Here is an 18,815-nt window from a genome sequence, read left to right as displayed (position 1 = left end):
TCCTGTGCTCTGAAGCCTCAATTTTGAGACATATCCCGATGACCATCACCTCATTATAAGAAGTAATGGGAAATAATATTACTTTCACAAACTCAAAAGTAAATAGTATTGTAAGAACATACTTGCAGAGAACTTCAGAAAGTTCACAGAAAACTGAAAAACCTGTGCATGAATTCCAAAATTTGTTTTCACCAAAATAAAATGTTTATAAGTTCCATTTTCCATGGACTTCTCAAAGCACCCTCAGACATAGACTTCCAGAGAGCACTTTTAGGAATGATGGTGAACCGGGTGCATTGGCTCTATCTGGTGAGAAAGATTGTTTAGGACTTGAAATCCTAGGCGGAATGTATTTCCTCCTGAAAGCCTTGCTACCTTCTTCTAACTCTGGCCAGTTTTTGCATCTGCAGGACCTCCAAAGTTCACTCAGGGCCACCTTGGCTTGCTCACAATGCTGTGCTATTGCTCGACTGTTCTCATGCCCTGTCATGCTTGCTCTGCCCAGTAAGACGGGGGAGGATCCCAAAGGGTCTGCCTATTTTTGCAATTGTGTCTGGATCATCTCTGCAGCCAGGAGGTGCTCATTGAGTGCCTGTGTTGGAGTCTGGTGACGCGGATGAACATGTGGAGACACGGAGACAATCAGATAAGGACAAAATCAGTGCCAAAGCGTAAGGTGCTGCTTTACACGCAAGGCAACAATAAAAACGCATTTTATTTTATTTTATTTATTTATTTATTTTTTATTTTTTGACAGGCAGAGTGGACAGTGAGAGAGAGAGACAGAGAGAAAGGTCTTCCTTTGCCGTTGGTTCACCCTCCAATGGCCGCCGCGGCCGGCGCGCTGCGGCCGGCGCACCGCGCTGATCCGATGGCAGGAGCCAGGAGCCAGGTGCTTTTCCTGGTCTCCCATGGGGTGCAGGGCCCAAGCACCTGGGCCATCCTCCACTGCACTCCCGGGCCACAGCAGAGGGCTGGCCTGGAAGAGGGGCAACCGGGACAGAATCCGGCGCCCTGACCGGGACTAGAACCCGGTGTGCCGGCGCCGCTAGGCGGAGGATTAGCCTATTGAGCCGCGGCGCCGGCCCAAAAACGCATTTTAAAAGGCCAGGAGCACACTGAGGCTGAGGCCCTGACCCACACTGCAAGTGTGGGCCAGAACAAGGAATTTCTCCTTAAGGAGCGTCTGAGACTTGAAACTTTTCTAAGTATCAATCTCCCCGTAGTTTAAATCCAAACAAACACAGAAAAGGAAAATATGGGTATCAGCTCCTAATACCTTCCCATGACATTTCCTTGACTGCTTGAAGAGGTCTCTGGAAAATACCCGCTAGCGTTAATAAAGGATCTACCCAACAAACAAAATGCTGCCACCTTCTGGTAAAATAGTACAGAATATTTTCTTCCCTGTCATTCCCACACACGTCTGCATGCACGCACACACACACACACACACATACACAAATTATTCTAGTAAGAAAAGCATTTGCATAACACATTATAGCTAACCAGTGTGCATTCTCTCATTGAACATTTCTTATGAGGTAGCTTTTATTGCCTGTATTAGACAGAAAAGAAAACCAAGGTTCAGAGAGGGTGTGCAGCTTCCAGAATGTCACACAGTGATCTGCAGATGCAGTGTTATCAAGTGAAGACGCATTATGCTTCCAACACCTTTGTTCTTGCATTGACCGATGTGCTTCCTGTCTGCACGACTCTCAGAAGAGCTTTGTCGTATGTGGCTGACATGGAGCCTTTCCGGCTCTGCAGAGTGCAGCAGTGTCCTTCTGAACTGAGATTTGAGAGATGGGATAGCCTGGGGTAGGGAGCAAAGCTTTCTTCTTAGTAAGAGACGCTGTGTATATATTTTTTTCTGTTTATTTCCGTTTACAATTTTCTCAGTAATCTTAAAATGCAAATTGAACAAAAAATGTTGCTGACTTCCCAGTAATCTGAATCCACACTACTGGCCTTACATCCCCACGCACCCTGTGTCACACATGGCCCCGGAACATTCCTTTTCGAATGTTAGGTGCTTAGTTCTTCCGTCCGTCTCTGCTTAGCAATACCTTATTTATCCTTCAATGCCCCCTCCTGTATTAATGCTTCCCTGGTCTCTTTCACGTTCAGTGTTTTGCAGGCCACCATTAAGAGTCCTTTCCTTCCGTCTTTATGGTAGTTCACTCTTTCCCCTTCCATGTGTTTGTCTCACTAGTTTGTCGTCCTGAGAGTGAGGAACTCTCCCTGATGAATTTCTGTAACCCCTATCAAAACCTGCATGGGTGCCCAGTAAATATTTAACTTTAACTGTCACACATACAGCAAACCCTGGGAAGCCCAGTCCAATTATATGAGCCCGAGTAAATCTCATTGATAACATGGGGGACATAGCACCATGTGACCATGATCATTGCTTATAAAATCAAGGAAAAGACTGGCGAAGTTGAGGAGCCCACCTCTTCTCTTTCATCTGTTCTTCTCTATGCTGGAGCAATCACTTTTAGAAAGATATTTTCTGTGTAGCATTCTTCCCTACCATGCCTGGCTGTGCACCAAATTGTCAAGTTCCTGCTAGTGGAAAGCATTTGTGTTAGGATCCCCTGTTTGATTGATGGTGTTTGTAATCAGAATATTAATCTCCAGGAAGGCATTTTGGTTCCAGTGCCTAAACAGTATTGGCTGCTGGATAACACTTGTATCAATATTTGTTTGCCATTCTATTCCTGTTGTGGGGGTGGGGGGACTCTTTCTTGCTCTCTTTAACTTTTATTTTGAAGTAATTTTAAACTCAGAAAAATTGCAAAAATAGTATAAATATCTCCTTTCATTTATATTATGATCCTTTCGGAGAGCATTTCGCATCTAAACCATGATTTGTCAACATACAAAGATATTAAAAGTTTTATTTATTACAGTAAAACTTGAGAATGACCTAAATATTCCCCTGAAAGAGGACTGATTACAGAATTGTGTCAAATAGTGAATCTATAGAAAATCAAATTTTGGGACCAGCGCTGTGGTGTAGCCGATAAAGCTGCCGCTTGCAGTGCAGGCATCCCATATGGGTACTGGTTAGAGTCCCGGCTGCTCCACTTCTGAGCCAGATCCCTGCTAATGTGCCTAGGAACACAGCTGAAGATGTCCAAGTCCTTGGGTCACTGCACTCATGTGGGAAACCCGGAAGAAATTTCTGGCTCCTGATTTCAGATCAGCCCAACTCTGGCCACTGTGACCATTTAGGGAATGAACCAGCAGATGGAAGACCTCTCTCTCTCTCTTTCTCTCTCTGCCTCTGCGTCTCTGTAACTCTGCCTTTAAAATAAATAAATACATCTGAAAAAAAAGAAAATCAAATTCTTTTAAAGTATTTAAAGAGAAATGTTCCATGTATTAGTTTGCTGGAGCGGCCACCATAAAAATACCAGGCTTGGGGACTTCAGTGGCAGAAATTTCTTGCTCAGTGCTTTGGAGACTGGAGGCCCAGGCTCAAGGTGCCACCAGGCAGCTTTCTTCCGCGGCCCCTGTTTTTGGCTCACAGATGGCGGCCTTCTTGCTGAGTCCTTACGTGGCCTTCTCCTCTGCTTGTACTTCTTCGGCGTCTCTCCTTCGTCTCATAGGTGCATCAGTCATATTGGAATAGAGATCCACCTTTATGACCTCATTTAACTTTAATTATGCCTTTCAAGGCACTGACTCCAAATATAGTCACATTGTGGATTGTGGCCTCAATGTATAAATTTTGGGGGAACACAATGCAGGGCTTCAGCATGTGAATTTTTGGGGAACAATTCAGTCCATAACACTCCAAGTATCTTAAGTAAAAAAAGATTATTAGTTGTATTAACTACCCCCGACTTTATTGCATTTTTCAATTTTCCTCAGTAAACTATCATAACTTATAAAATCAGAAAAATGTATTATAAGTAACACAAAAGAATTCTGTAGGAGCTTGCAAATTCTTTTATGTATGCTAATATATTTGATCTTTGTAACTGCTCCACAAGGCAGAAACAGGAATAACATTTTTCAAATTATAGATAACAAAATTGAGGTTTAGAAGAATGAAGTCATATAATTTGTCAGAATAGCTCTTCTGACTCTTAATCCAATCAATAATCTTTCCACTACAATTCTCAATGATGTCTCTCTTCAGTAAACAGAGAGAAGTTCAACAATGGTCTATGATTATCCCAACAATTTAAGAGTATTTATGAAAGTGGAGGGAGTTACAATAACAGCAACAACAATATCTGCAATATTTGAGCAAATGTTTCATGGGAATCACTTAAGCTTAGTCTTCTGTAGAAAGACTTGGGATACAAATAAATATAAATAAGTAATAACCTGAGATGGAAATTGTCACTGACTTGGTTTTCTATTCTAGGCCTTATCCTTATTATCTTCATATATTCATGAAGAGCACGCATAATTGTCAGAGTGGAGACTCCACCGGGGGTTTCAGGAGACGTGGTTGCCTGTAATGAAGTGTGCATGAACCAGTCCTCTGGTTAGAAGCATCTCACTGGAGGGCTGCAGAGAAAGTCTGGGAGACTGGAAATTATTACAAGAGTTTGCCGACAATCGTGAGTATGGAAATGCTTTGCTATTCCATGAATATAAAAAAGTGTGGTCATTGCTATGTGTGTAGGTTGGGGAGTGGAGGAGAAAGGTATGGGACATGGTTTGAATATGAGGTGTCTTTTAGTTAAAAAGGTTGGGAATGATTGCTTTAGGTCAGTAAGAACAGTCCCACTTATAATATATCATTTCCTACTCTCCAATCCTGTAATAAAGTCAACCATCACTATGATTGCAATAGAAGTGGATAATTTCTGAGGTGATCTCTATTTTATACTTGTGAGCGATCTGAACTCAACCAGGACGTCAGGCAGTTTCTATCTGCAGTCTTGTTGCAACCGTTTTTTTTTTCAGGGGAAGCAGGGGGTAGCAGAGAATACAGAACTCTAATGTAATGTGGCCAGAGAATGTCTCCTCCAATTCAAGGGGCGATGTTTGCTCAGGGCCTCCCACAGCCACAGGTTGTATGCGGTGAAAGTCTTCATACCTGTGGCTTGCAGACAGAGCCTTGGGGCCAGACATCAATACCTGTTTTAACACTCAGTGTCTCTGTGCTCTGTTAAACTTCCTCCAGCCTTTTGTGGGAAGACTGACAACTGGAACAAAAAGAAGGATAAAATGAGTTTCAAAATTTTCAAAACGCTTCAAAACTTGATGACAATGATCTTGAGGTGAGTGGCTGGGCATTCCCTCTCGGGCGGGCTGCTGTGCAGCTGTCAGGCCTAATCTGGGTGAGAGATGAAAGAGTGACCCCGGGGTTAAAGGCTCCAGTGGCTGCTGCAAATCCCGGAGTTATCTATCTGTCCAGCGACACAGGCTTTCTGCAAAGGAAGCATTATTTTACAGCTGACCCTTTAACAAAGGGGAAATAGCAACTGTTAGAAAATGCAGTAAGTACTTGTCTTGAGATAACTCTGCTTGGGGAAATCCTATGGGGTGTTTTTTTCTAAACTTCAAAAGGACACATAATCATCTGGAAAGCCCACATGAGTGCGTAGCAGGCAACACATTGTGGTGTATTGCCTGGGTTCCACCCCCCCCCCCCCCCCACACACACACAGAGTCTCAAATCTTGTAGTTTGACTTGCTGCCTCTAACTAAAACTCTGCCTGGGAGAATCAGTGTCTCTGCAGTATTTGTGCAAATTTGATGTGTCTTTCTCTGGCTTTCAGTATTCTCATCTGTAAAACCAAACAAACAGCTGAAAACGAAAAAGAGGCAATTTGGACTAGATGGTAAACCTTGGCATTCCATCATTCTTCACTGCTGTTCCCATAACAGACATAATTAATTGGCCAAAGCATTTCCTGCCAACCCTCAAGCAGCCTCAGAATTCCCAGTGGCAATTGGTTGCAGTTAGCATGTGGCGGAAACCCATTACTTGCAAGTTGGTGATGCCTCTGGCCCTTTCATCAGCTGTCTCAGCAGGCTTAGTGGCTTTGGCTCACGTGGCACCTTGCACACAACTTAGTGTAATTGGCTTAGCAGGACACAGCAACAAGAGTAGTGCCTATGTATCTTTGGGAGAACATCTCAGATTTCAGGGATGTCACTTGGCACTCCTGAGAAGGGGGCACATCGGAAGCAGAACCTGAGCAAAAGAGGATAAAAGTACTGGGGCTGTGAGCAGTCGGAGAGTCATGGTAGCAGAAAGGAAGAGTTATAGAAAAGTTCTCTCCATTGCTAGTGGTATCTCCCCTCACTTTTATTTTTTTATTTTAAAAATCATTTATTTGAAGTTCAGAGAAAAAGGGAGGGAGGGAGAGAGAGAATCTTCCAACTGCTAGTTCACTCTCCAAATGGTCACGATATCCAGATCTGAAGCCAGGAGCCAAGAACTCTATCTTGGTGTCTCACATGGATGGCAGGGGCCCAAGTACTCAGAGCATCTTCTGTTGCCTGGCAGGTACATTAGCAGAAAACTGGGTTATAAGCGGAGGAGCTGGGCTTAAACTGGTTCTCTGATATGAGATGCTGGTGTTGCAAACTGCAGTTTACCCTGCTATGCCCCAATGCCAGACCCACCCCTGCACCTCACCCTACTGTTAACTCTAGGCTGGTTTATTTTGATAAAGTAGATACATTTTTATGACTATTTGCATAAGTACTAAGATAAGAATCGCAAAACAAAATTCTTAGCAGAATTTTAAGAGCTGGGAAAAGACCACACACACATCTCATCCTTTGGTTCCTGAATGCTTCTGCTTATGCCAGCTCCAGGCTGGTTTCACAAGATCCCTTGAGAGCTTGTGAGTAATCTGATTCCCGAGTCCGGTTCCTAAAGCTTCAGATTCAGGAGGCGTGGCGTGGTTTTAACAAGTTTCCTAAGTGAGTGATTATGCAGGTTTGAAAATCAATTACCTAATCCAGCTTGGTCATTTTCAAGTGAGAAAACTGAAGAAAAATTAGAAGAAACACTTACCCAATATCCCATAGCAACTTAGTGATGTGTTTAGAAATAGATTCAGGTCTCCTGGCTGCCAGCCCCATGCCAAAGGCCAGGCTAATTCTTCTGATGTTTTACTTTTTAAAAATATTTATTTGCTTATTTGAAAAGCAGCGTCACACACACACACACACACACACACACACACACAGAGAGAGAGAGAGAGAGAGAGAGAGAGAGAGAGAGAAATCTTCCACCCACTGGTTCACTAGCCAAATGGCTACATTGGCTGGGCCTGGGCCAGGCTGAAGCCAGAAGCCTAGAATTCATTTGGGTTTTCCACCTGAGTGCCAAGTACTTGGTTCTTCTTCCACTGCTTTCCCGGGCACGTTAACAGGGCATTGGATCATAATGTGAGCAGCTAGAACTTGAACAAGTGCCCACATGGGATGTTGGTGTCACAGGCAGCTGGTCAACCCACTGTACCACAACACCTTCCCTCTTTTGAGGTATCTTGAAACAAATGGTCGTTTTTGCCCCTGAGGCCTGTAACTCAATAATGCCAATCACATCTGTGTGGCACAGGCTGGCTTCAAAGTTAGTGCAGAGAGTTAAGCACATGCCAAACACGACCTAAATGGAAACCTCTGAATAAATACATTAGATGGGTAGTTAGAGTCTAGCTTCTAGTCCTATGTAAATCTATTCTTTGCCAAGCCACTCATTGGGAAATAGTGAAGAACTGAGGCTGTATTCCTCAAAATCAAAAAATTGATCTCTGGTTGAATTATGAAAGGGCAGCTGGAGACAAGGGTAGGTGACCATGGAGATGATTTGTGCCTGTGGCCAGCTGTTGCTCTCTTGTCTTACTCTTCAGCTCCTCATGCCTCATAGTTGTCGCACCAGCCTTCCAACTGGGCTCCATCCCATTGATTTTTACCTCACAGTATATGCCCCATACTGCTGCCAGAAAGTTCTTCCAATTGCGCTGACTCCACTTATGATTCTGCCACAAAACCTACAGCGACTCCCCAATGGGAAAACACCTAACGACCACATTGGCAGTCAAGAGTCCTTTTAAAAAGGACTCTTAGGTTTCTCATTTTCTCTGTTACTATGCTGAGCACCAACCCTGTTTGAGTCTGAAGTTTTTGCCATTGTTTCTGCTTTCATTCGCAATGCAACATATTTTCCAATTGTCCACCCAAATGCCACCTTCCTGAAAACGTCTATTTCATATCAGGTAATCATTCAGGAGCTCTTATTGTACCCCGGCTCTGTGCTGGCACTGGGTATTCTTAGGTGACTCACTCAGATGCCGTCTGGATCTCACAGTCCGGAGGAAAAAGCTGATGTTGCGTAAGTCATTACCAATGATGTGAGGAGTGCTCCTACAAGTCTGCTCCTACCAGAGAGGCGTGACTCGGCCGTAAGCACTTCCCTCAGGGCCCTGTGACCTCACCGTCTTCTAAATGCTTTTCACTTTCTTTCATTGCCTACTTATTATTGCATACCGACATGCATGCCTGCTCTTTCACTATTCCTTTGTGTTGATTTTTCCCCCCCAGATAGACAGAAACCTCTAACAGGAAAGACACATTTCTTAAATGCTTGTTATAGCTTGGTTAAATGCTAGTGTGGTCTAAGTCATGAGACTCAGAGAATGGTTGGTAAAGATGGCGTTTCATTATGCTTTACAACTTTAATGTGTTTTTACTTCCTTTGCTTTATCTGAACCTCCCAATAATTCAATGGGGGGTAGGTACAGTGATCCCTGATTTGCAGATAAGAAAACTGAAGGCAGAGAATTTGAGTGACTTGTCTAAAGTCAAACAGCTAATAATTTATGGAACCTTTCCTTTTTGTTATTTTTAAAGATTTATTCGTTTGAAGGCAGAATTTCACAGATAGAGGGAGAGACAGAGACCTCAAAACAGCTGGTTTACTCACCAATTGGCGGCAAAAGCCAGGGCTGGGCCAGGCTGAAGCCAGGAGCCAGGAACTCCATCCTGGTCTCCCATTTGCGTGGCAGGGGCCCAAGTACTTGGGCCATCATCTGCTGGCTTCCCAGGTGCATTACCAGGAAGTTGGATTGGAAGCAAAGCAACTACAAACTGCAGCTTAACCCCCTGCACCACAGTATTGGCTTTATGAACCTTTGTCATTTAAAACTTTTTCTAGTGCAATATGATAGATACCAAGTGAGTAAATAAATGAATGATCCTCATAATTTTTTGGCAAATAGTATTCCTCCCACTTTCTTTCCCTTTTCTCTGTCCTCTTTGTATGCATCCATCTGCTGCAAATTCTTCCTTTGTCTCTAACTCTGTTGCCAGCAGTTTGGTTACAACCCATCTTATTGCTAAGCTGTGATCAGTATTGTTTTTTTAAGAATTTCAGGGGCAAAGAAAGAGACTGCTGACCCATCCTGTTGGCATTGAGTTTGCAGTTGTCTCAGGGCAGGTCTCCTGGAAGGAGAAGCCATGTGTGTGTGTGTGGTTGAGTTATTCAGGAAAGTCCAGGAAGATAGTGAGGAAGCAGCCAGTGGGAAGGGAAGAAGCCAGTCTCTGGTGTAGCTGCCACTTCTGTCCCATTCCACAGTGTGTGCCGGAGCATGCATTACTCATTAGGCTGCCCCCTTTGAGGCGGGGAGCTGGCTTTTCATGCTTTTTCTTTTTTTTTATTTAATGTTAATTTACAAAGTGCAACTTTTGTATTGTTGTGGCTTCCCCCCCAACCTCCCTCCCTCCTGTGGCCCTCCCCTCTCCCACTCCCTCTCCCATCCCACCCTTCATCGAGTTTCATTTTCAATTACCTTCATATACAGAAGATCAACTTAGTATACACTAAACAAGGGTTTCAACAGGCTGCACTCACACAACCGCACAAGGTATAGGGTATTGTTCGACTGGTAGTGTTGTCTTTAAGTTTCATAGTAAAACACATTAAGGACAGAGATCCTATGTGGGGAGCATGTACACAGTGACTCCTGTTGTTGATTTAACAGTTGGTACTCTTATTTATGACGTCAGCAATCCCCCGAGGCCCTTGCCATGAGCTGTCTAGGCTATGGAAGCCCCTTGAGTTCACCAATTCTGAACTTGTTTAGTCAAGGCCATATACAGTGGAGGTTCCCTCCTCCCTTTGGAGAAAGGCGCCTCCCTCCTTGATGGCCTGTTCCTTCTGCTGGGGTCTTGTTCACCAGGATCTTTCATTTAGGTTGTTTTTGCCATCATGTCATGGCTTTCCATGCCTGTGAGACTCTCATGGACCTTTTAGCCAGATCCAAATGCCCCAAGGGTTGATTCTGAGGCCAGAGTGCTGTTTGGGGCGTTTGCCATTCTATGAGTCTGCTGTGTGTCCTGCTTCTCCCGCAGGATCGTTCTCTCCCTTTTAATTCTTTTTTTTTTTAATTTTTTTGACAGGCAGAGTGGGCAGTGAGAGAGAGAGACAGAGAGAAAGGTCTTCCTTTTGCCATTGGTTCACCCTCCAATGGCCGCTGCGGCCGGCACGCTGCGGCCAGCGCACCACGCTGATCTGAAGGCAGGAGCCAGGTGCTTCTCCTGGTCTCCCATGGGGTGCAGGGCCCAAGTACTTGGGCCATCCTCCACTGCACTCCCTGGCCACAGCAGAGAGCTGGCCTGGAAGAGGGGCAACCGGGACAGAATCCAACGCCCCGATAGGGACTAGAACCCAGGGTGCGGGTGCTGCAAGGCGGAGGATTAGCCTAGTGAGCCGCAGCGCCGGCCTCCCTTTTAATTCTATCCTTCATTATTTGCAGACACTGGTCTTATTTGTGAAATCTCTTCGACACTTACCCTATCTTTTTGATCGGTTATGTACTTATTCTTATCACTTTACCAAGTGCGCTGGCATTGGTACATGCCTCCTTGATAAGATTGAGTTGAAATCCCCTATCATTGCCACGGGTAGAGGGCAAGCTCCCGAGAGTCTGCTTTCTGCAAGGCTGCTCAGAATCATCAAGTCACGGGTGTGAGGCTCTAAAGGCAAAAGAACGCTGGAATTGAGGCAAGAGTATGCTGAGACATGAAAGCAATAGCTAAGGGAATCTGGCCACAGCACCCTCAATATTTGCTCCAGTAGATCTAGGAATGATGATGGAAGGGATTTTTACATTTTAGGCATCATACGTACTTTTAACAACCTGATGTGTGCATCAGACTTTCACTTCAGAAAAACGCAGGTGCTTACAGGAGTATGTGTAGGACCCCACGCCCATGGATCCTGTGTGGAAAATTGCAGTTCTAATAATCTGAGGATATTCAATAACACTGTTCCATCTAAGGATCAAGAATTCCTAAGAAATCTTAAGCCTTCATTCCCAAGAATCTGGTCTCCAAGGGCATGTCACAGGCCAAGCTGCATAATCTCACGTTTCTTCATTACTCTAGTAGCTGCAGTTTTCCAGCATGCCTGGTTCTAAGACGGAGCAGCACTGCCACATGACCTCAGAAAGCCCTCAGTCCTATTAGCCAGAATGACATAAGGATAATGAGTAATAAACTCCTGTAGCTGACAAACGTCCCCGGGGGAGGAGGCACACAGAGGGGAGGTGCGGGCGACACGGGTTAGAGTTCTCCTTGGAAAGTGGGGTGTGAACTCGGACAATCAAATCCAATCCAGGGGGCCTGCCGCACACCTGGGGAAGATTTCACCTGCTGCCTCTTTGAGGGTCGCCTATGGATTCCTGGGGCTCCACATCCAGTTAATTAAAGAGAGAGGTGACTTTTTCTTCCTTTTGTCCACTGGGCCTTGTCTTGACAGCTCAGGCACAAAATGACAGATGGGGCTGAAGTCGCATTCCCTTCCCTTCACATCATCAGAATTCCTCTACTGCCCTCCCTCTGCGTGTGGAGGGCAAGGCCTTCTTGTGGGACTGCTGCGTGTGAGGAAATGTTGGGCAGCACCTGGGAGCACTCTCGATGGCAATTAAGGAAAAGACCATGTCTGTCATCTGTATTTGATTTCTAGAATTCTCTCCAAATGGATTACTTATCCTTTATTATTTTGAGACTTTATAAGCTTATATTGTTTCTACTGTCATAAGAAACTATTAATATTAATATTAAAAACAATCTGGTTGTAAAACAGAATGCAGAATGTGGTCCTGCTTATGGAGAAATATGTTTGAGAATGCTTATAAATGAATTAAAAATCTGGAAGTATTCCAGTAACCTGCTGAAAATCATTACCTCTTTTGGAAGTGAGATCATATAAGGAGTTCTTATATTATCTGTATGGCTTGAAGATATAACAATAAGGAAAAAGCATAATGATATTTTCATTAGAAAAATAATTCATCACTAAATCAGCTTTACAAGGTATTATCTTTATTCTCTTTACCTAAATAACTATTTTCATCTTAGGTCTATTGTAAATCTTTCCACATATGGCTATTTAAATAATTATAGTGTATATAATTTTTGTTTTACTTTCCTCTTAGTGTTATTTCATTTGCACTGTTCTAAGAATATAGTCTGCATACTTTCATTAGTGAATACTTTATTGTTCTTTGGTTCAGTGTCTACTTTTATGGCTTTACTGTACAATTTTCAGGGGAAACTTACTGTCACTAAAATGTGACAAGAATAACTTCTGGGAACAGCATCTCCAATCTCCAGCAAGTTCCCCTGACTTGCTACTAGAAAAAGATGTGTGAGATGATTTGGAAAATTCCCTTGGCTTGGCCCAATGACATCTTCCCAGATTATCAGTAGACATATACTATACATCAACTGTGTGTCAGTGTTGTGCTTGGCATGTAATCTATATTTCTTAAACTGTGACATCATGGGAATCTCCCCTGGAATTCCAGTGGGTGGACATCACCTGAGTCCAGGCAGCCTACCAAGCAGCCCCAAGAAGTAGCTGGATGGTGGACTTTGGTGCAGTGGTTAGGGTGCCTGCTTCCCCTATGGTAGTGCCTGGTATCTGGTCCAGGCTCCACCCCCAGATTCCAGATTTCTACTAATGTGAACTTTCAGAAGCTCCAGATTGTATGGCTTGAATAGTTGGGTTCCTAGCAGCAATTGGGAGACCCAAATGGAGTTCCTGTCTCCTGGATTCAGCCTGGCCCAACCCCGGCTGCTGTGGGCATTTGGAGAGTGAATCAACAGATGGGAGATCTCAGTCTCTCTCTGTTCCTTTGAAATAAAGTTTCTTTCAAAGTAATCTGAATTTGAAGAGCAGCTTGCTGCCACCTTTTGCTATGTAAACTGTTAGTGAAATGATGGCTATGAGTACGGTTTGCCAAAAGGTAGGGGTAAGATAGACATCAAGCATTATCATCAACTGGCTATGTGAGAGCTCTTCCCAAGACCTGTCTTCTAAGTTTGTGGAAGAGCTTCCATCTTCGTTCAGCTCTTTCAAGCCCACTCACCCTCCCTCTGCAACAGTTGCTCAGGTGTACACTAGGGTTCATCAAACAGTTCTTGGGAAATGAAATTACCAAATAAATTGACTTTTGTGCAAAACTGAAAATTGAAATACAGGCATTTGTAGAATCTTCAAAAAGCTCATGGAAAATGCATATTATTGAAAAAATGGCAAGGATTGGCAAGGATTTCCTTTTGTTTTGCACCCAAAAAAGGGAGAGAATGATCCAACATGGGAAGTGGGATACACAGCAGACTCATGGAATGGCAGATGTCCTAAACAGCACTCTGGCCTCAGAATTAGCCCTTAAGGCATTTGGATCTGGCTGAAGAGCCCATGAGAGTATGTTAGGCATGGAAAGCCAAGACACTATGGCAAAACAAAAACAAAAACAAAAACAAAAATAAATAAATTTACCTCTTAATTCAACTTTTCCATAAACTTTTTGGAAGAGAGCAGATTTCTCTCCCCTCCCATGGATTGCTTTTCTCTTTGGTTCTTAATCCAATTGTAATCTGAACATAGAGTGAGTATTCAATGTCATTTCTTTTCATTTACAGAGGACATGTTCAAAGAGAGAATATAGCTTGCTCACAGACATACATTATCACCAGCCCTGTGAGTGGAGGCTAGGGAAATCTCCCCAAATGAATAATTGTGCGTGAGTATCCATGTTTTCTTTGCCAGTGTGCATCTCCACTTCTTTTTTTCTAAGTTAGGTTATATCTGGCCTGTATTCAAGACAGTTTTCTGATCTCTCCAGCTGGAAGTTAATTCGGTATCAAATTAACTCTATCTGTACTTCTTTTGTGATGCTTAACGGATTTTTGCTGTTATGATTATTTTTGCATCTCTAAAATCTGTATTCTCAGATCCCAAGTTCCTTGAGCAAAAGGATCCATGTTTTCCTATGTACTTCATAAAGAGATAAAACTTCTTGCTAGTTAATGATGCTTGGAAGAAAGTGTGTAGCTTTTCTTCTTGAAGGACTTGCAAAAAAAATTCTGTTGTAGAACAGAGTAATATAAAGGTATAGGAAAATGGTTTCTCATATTACCTTAATTAAGGTTTTGAAGTCTCCAAGGCCTGTGTTGAAATTCAAGCTTCATATTGTGTTGTCATTGTCATATCACCAAAGGTAAGTTACTTAGCTCTGTGAGCCTCAGTGACCTAATAGCTGAAGTGGATGTTACAACTGATTTAAATTAAGCAATATATATAATTAGCACACTTATTTACATATAGTATGTTCTTGTTAAATCATGCTTATTCATTAGTGGAGGGTGATGGTGTCAGTAACATGGTTTGTTGGCAAGCAAACAACATTAGACTCAAATGTCCAAAACAGTAAAAAGAGAACAAGTTGCTTCCACACTAATTCACCTGTTGCTCCCCATCTTGGTTAATTCCTTTGATCCTCACTCAGACACTAAAGTAATGGTAGAACCAACAACTAGACTGACCACTTGGCAGGAAGAAAAAATATGTTTTCCCCTCTACTCCTTGTTCCACTACATAAAATGCATGTGGGTTGAAATGTTACCAAGGACAGAGATGAAATGATTCCTCTTTGGTTGACTAAAAATACTGGAAAGTATTTGTGGTGCAATGAGTTAAACTGCCATTTGGGTGACCCACATGTTAGAGTGCCAGCTCTAGTCTCAGCTCTTCTGATTCAGATCCAGCTTGCTATTAAGATGCATGGGATGCAGTGGATGATAGCTCAAGTGCTTGGATCCCTGCCAACCCACATGGGACACCCGGGTGGAGTTCCCGGCTCCCGGTTTCTGGCAGGTTCAGCCTTGATTGTTGTGGGAATTTAGGGAGTGAACCAGTGGATGGAAGATCTCTCTCTCTGTCTCTCTGTCTCATGTCCTCCCACTCTGTGTCACTTTGCCTTTCAAATCAATCAATCAATCTATCTTGTTTAAAATGCTGGAAAATTCTTATAAGAAGTTGAGTTTGATAATAGAGTCTTATGCTTTACCCCTCTCTTTTTCCTTAAACAGACTGCCTGCTTAATGATAAATGAGCATACGCCTCATCACTCCAATCACTCCAATGTGAGAGAAGCATACATTTCATTCTAAAAATATAGGTAAAATTATCAAAGTGAAAATGTATTCCCTGGGGGAATAGAGATAAGAATGCTGATGCTCACGAAAGTGCTGTTGCTTGTGGATTTGTAAAGCTGATGGAATACTGATGTTTACATTAAGAACAGCTTGCAATTGTATTGGAAACAAATGCTTACCCTTGCATTACTGAAATGAAGACATATGCAATAAAAATGGTCTGCATAGGGACATAAAGATGCATAACAATTATTATCCTAGTGAGAATTTAACAGCATGATTATGAAATTCCAAGTTTCAATAGACAATGAGAATAGGAAGCATTGCCATTGCAATAAGCAATAATATTAGATATTAAAACATACAAGCAAAAAGATTCCAATTTAGCTAGCCTAAATGATACAAAATATTTCATTATATAACAATCTAAAAAATACTGATCTTTATATATATATAAATAATTTAAATCATCCTAATAAATTATGATGACACAGAAGAACGGAAGTTGACTTGAAACACAGGATCTTCAAATTTTGACTTCTTGGAGCCCTCTCCCCCATCTTCTCCGGATTATCTGATAAGTTTCCCAACAGTATTTGTAAAAAGACAACAGGGTCACCTGTTTTATTACCAGGAGCATTTTATTCTAAACCTCAATGTCATTTTTTGTGATGTTTATCTAGATTTGAAGTAGAATGAAACTGTGCCCTTTTAATCTTAGTATCAGCAAACTTTTCATGGGTATCAGTGCAAAAACAGCACTCTGTAAATATCCTTTAAATAATGTAAATAGGCCGGCACCGCAGCTCACTAGGCTAATCCTCCACCTAGCGGCGCCGGCACACCGGGTTCTAGTCCCGGTTGGGGCGCTGGATTCTGTCCCGGTTGCCCCTCTTCCAGGCCAGCTCTCTGCTGTGGCCAGGGAGTGCCGTGGAGGATGGCCCAAGTGCTTGGGCCCTGCACCCTATGGGAGACCAGGAGAAGTACCTGGCTCCTGCCATCGGATCAGCGCGGTGCACCGGCCACAGGGCATCGGTCACGGCGGCCATTGGAGGGTGAACCAACGGCAAAAGGAAGACCTTTCTCTCTCTGTCTCTCTCTCACTGTCCACTCTGCCTGGCAAAAAAAAAATGTAAATATAAGATATAATATTTAAAGATTAATATTTCTTGTTTCTTGTCAATTTAAAGGACTATACAGGTTTTTATCTTTCACCAAAGTAGTGATACCTGGATACTTGACTCTACAACGAAAATACCTTGAAATACCAGTCATGATGCACAGCCACTTGCTTTATTTTCTTCAGTCTTTTGCAAAATTAAAGTAGAAAATTCTAATGTACCAATATAGTTCTTTAAAAATCGGATCAAGGGTTTGGTGAGTCTCTGAGATAATTATGATATAAACACCCAAGCAGATCCCGGGAAAGATGGAGAGATATTCCAGTGAGGTGACTTCAACATCCTGTCACATACCATTCTGGAATGCCATATCCAAAGCTGGAAGGCTGAATGTTTTACCTTGAGAGACTGCAGGAAATGGATTAATTATTTACTCTACAGTTATGGATACAGTGTCTTGTATAGATATAAGAATTTATATTCTGCTGTGACATCTAGATGTATTTCTAGAAGGTGCTCAATTGTCTGTTATTTATTGTTCTGATGGGAAAATAAAACTCATCAAATTCTGAGAAAGATCCAAATTCCTGATGTCAAGCTGCCTTCACCATAATTCAGTCTTCTTAACATCATAGTATGATATATTTTCCTAAACATTAAAAGTTATATCTTATCTTGGGATGCTAGATTCCACCTGTTCAGGCAATGACAATAATGCTGAAACATTCCATTTGAGCAAGTCACTTAACATTGTGGAGATGGTCTTCATTTTAACCTTGAATTCACCACTCCTTGTAAAGCCCTTCTGCCCTTGAGATGGCCAGCTTACCTATTGAGAGTCTCCCAGTGGCTGCTTATTTCTCTGAACAGCAGGCTGAAAAGACATGCTCTCAGGATCACAATAGAATCATAGTCACAGGTTTCACAATTTCTTTCAACACTGCATCAGGATCAGGAGGTACACTGGTGACTGCCACCTGCTTCCTGTGAACACACAGCATGGGGACCGGCATTGCGCAGCCTCTTGTTCTGCTTCTAGTAAAGCTGGTTTTTGCTGCACACAGAGCTGGGGCGCCTTCAGCTCTGACCCCCACGCACCATTTCCTGTCTACCTCATAGCTCACAAAACAGGTGTAATCTAAATGAGAAATCTCCCTCCTGTAATGTGTTTTCAGGGAGAAGCAAAATAAGAAGTCAGTGGATATTTTTCCTTATTTAAAGTGTATTTGCCAAAAGCTGATCTACATTCTGCATAAGAAATGCTTTCATCTCACTGTAAAGTGCAGCATTTCCCAGCAGGCCCAGGGGATGCTGACTGCTCAATCATATCACATGCTATTGAGAATGTGAAACATCTAAAAGGTGCCATTTGCCAGGTTTTCCAATGACTCATTCTTGTCTCCAAATAAAAGATTATTAATGACTTTGTCTCTGGTTTTACATACTTCCTGGAAATAGAGTATCTTATTCCAATTTTTGGCATATATAATAAAAAATGACTTATTGTGATACCGAGTGGTTTAGGCATATAAGTAATTGGCCCATATCTAACTCTGATAATAAAATTAATCAATTTTCTACTCAAAATGCTATTTGGTGCTCACTCAAAAGAATCCAAGTGGTGTACTAGAGAGGCTACTGTTCTCTGTTTCACAATGACACGAGATCACATGGCTTCATGCCATTATTTTATCACTGATATCATTTTAAAGATTTATTTCTATTTATTGGAAAGGCAGAGTGACAGAGAGAGAGGGAGAGACAGAAAGAGAGAGAGAAATCTTCCATCTGCCAATTCACTCCCTGGATGGCCACAATGGCTTGGCTAGGCCAGGCTGGAGCCACAAGTCTAGTGGCAGGGACCCAAGCTCATGGACCATCTGCTGTTGCTCTCCCAGGAACCTTAGCAGGAAGTTGGATCAGAAGTGGAATAGCTGGGGATTCTAATCAGTGCTCTGATATGTGCTTCAACGCCATTAATGCCAGCTTCAAAGACAATGGAACTGGGAGCAGGGACCAAATGGATCACTTTTTCGGTAATGTCTAATATTTGCTATTTACTTCCTATATGCATTTCCTTTTCCAGATGCATGTGCAAAATCATCACCCCCTCAAATTCTCTTGAATTTTACTTGTTCACTTTTTGAATGACTCTTCCAATGTTTTAATGACCCACTATGGAGCCAATATTGGAGTAAGAATATAATACAGAGGCTGGCATTATGGTCCAAGCACATGGGCCCCTCCACCTACATGGGA

General features: G+C 42.6%; 1 long non-coding RNA gene across 3 annotated transcripts in view; it reads left to right on the top strand.

Annotated features, from left to right (window-relative positions):
* Positions 1–18,601, top strand: part of LOC103350482 (uncharacterized) — a 49,248-nt gene extending 30,647 nt beyond the window's left edge. For 2 of the 3 annotated variants that reach the window (XR_011387995.1, XR_007908847.2), the window contains 5 exons: positions 4,385–4,583; positions 5,153–5,249; positions 12,077–12,306; positions 13,921–14,021; positions 15,370–18,601. This is a non-coding gene — a long non-coding RNA (uncharacterized lncRNA). The remainder of the gene's footprint in view (positions 1–4,384; positions 4,584–5,152; positions 5,250–12,076; positions 12,307–13,920; positions 14,022–15,369) is intronic. The other variant, XR_001794583.3, reaches the window with a different exon arrangement.
* Positions 18,602–18,815: the final 214 nt, after the last annotated feature.

Source organism: Oryctolagus cuniculus, chromosome 4 (assembly GCF_964237555.1).
Source record: "Oryctolagus cuniculus chromosome 4, mOryCun1.1, whole genome shotgun sequence".
Classification (NCBI taxonomy): domain Eukaryota; kingdom Metazoa; phylum Chordata; class Mammalia; order Lagomorpha; family Leporidae; genus Oryctolagus; species Oryctolagus cuniculus.
Note: the sequence above shows the minus strand (reverse complement) of the source record. Positions and strands in the feature narration are given on the sequence as shown.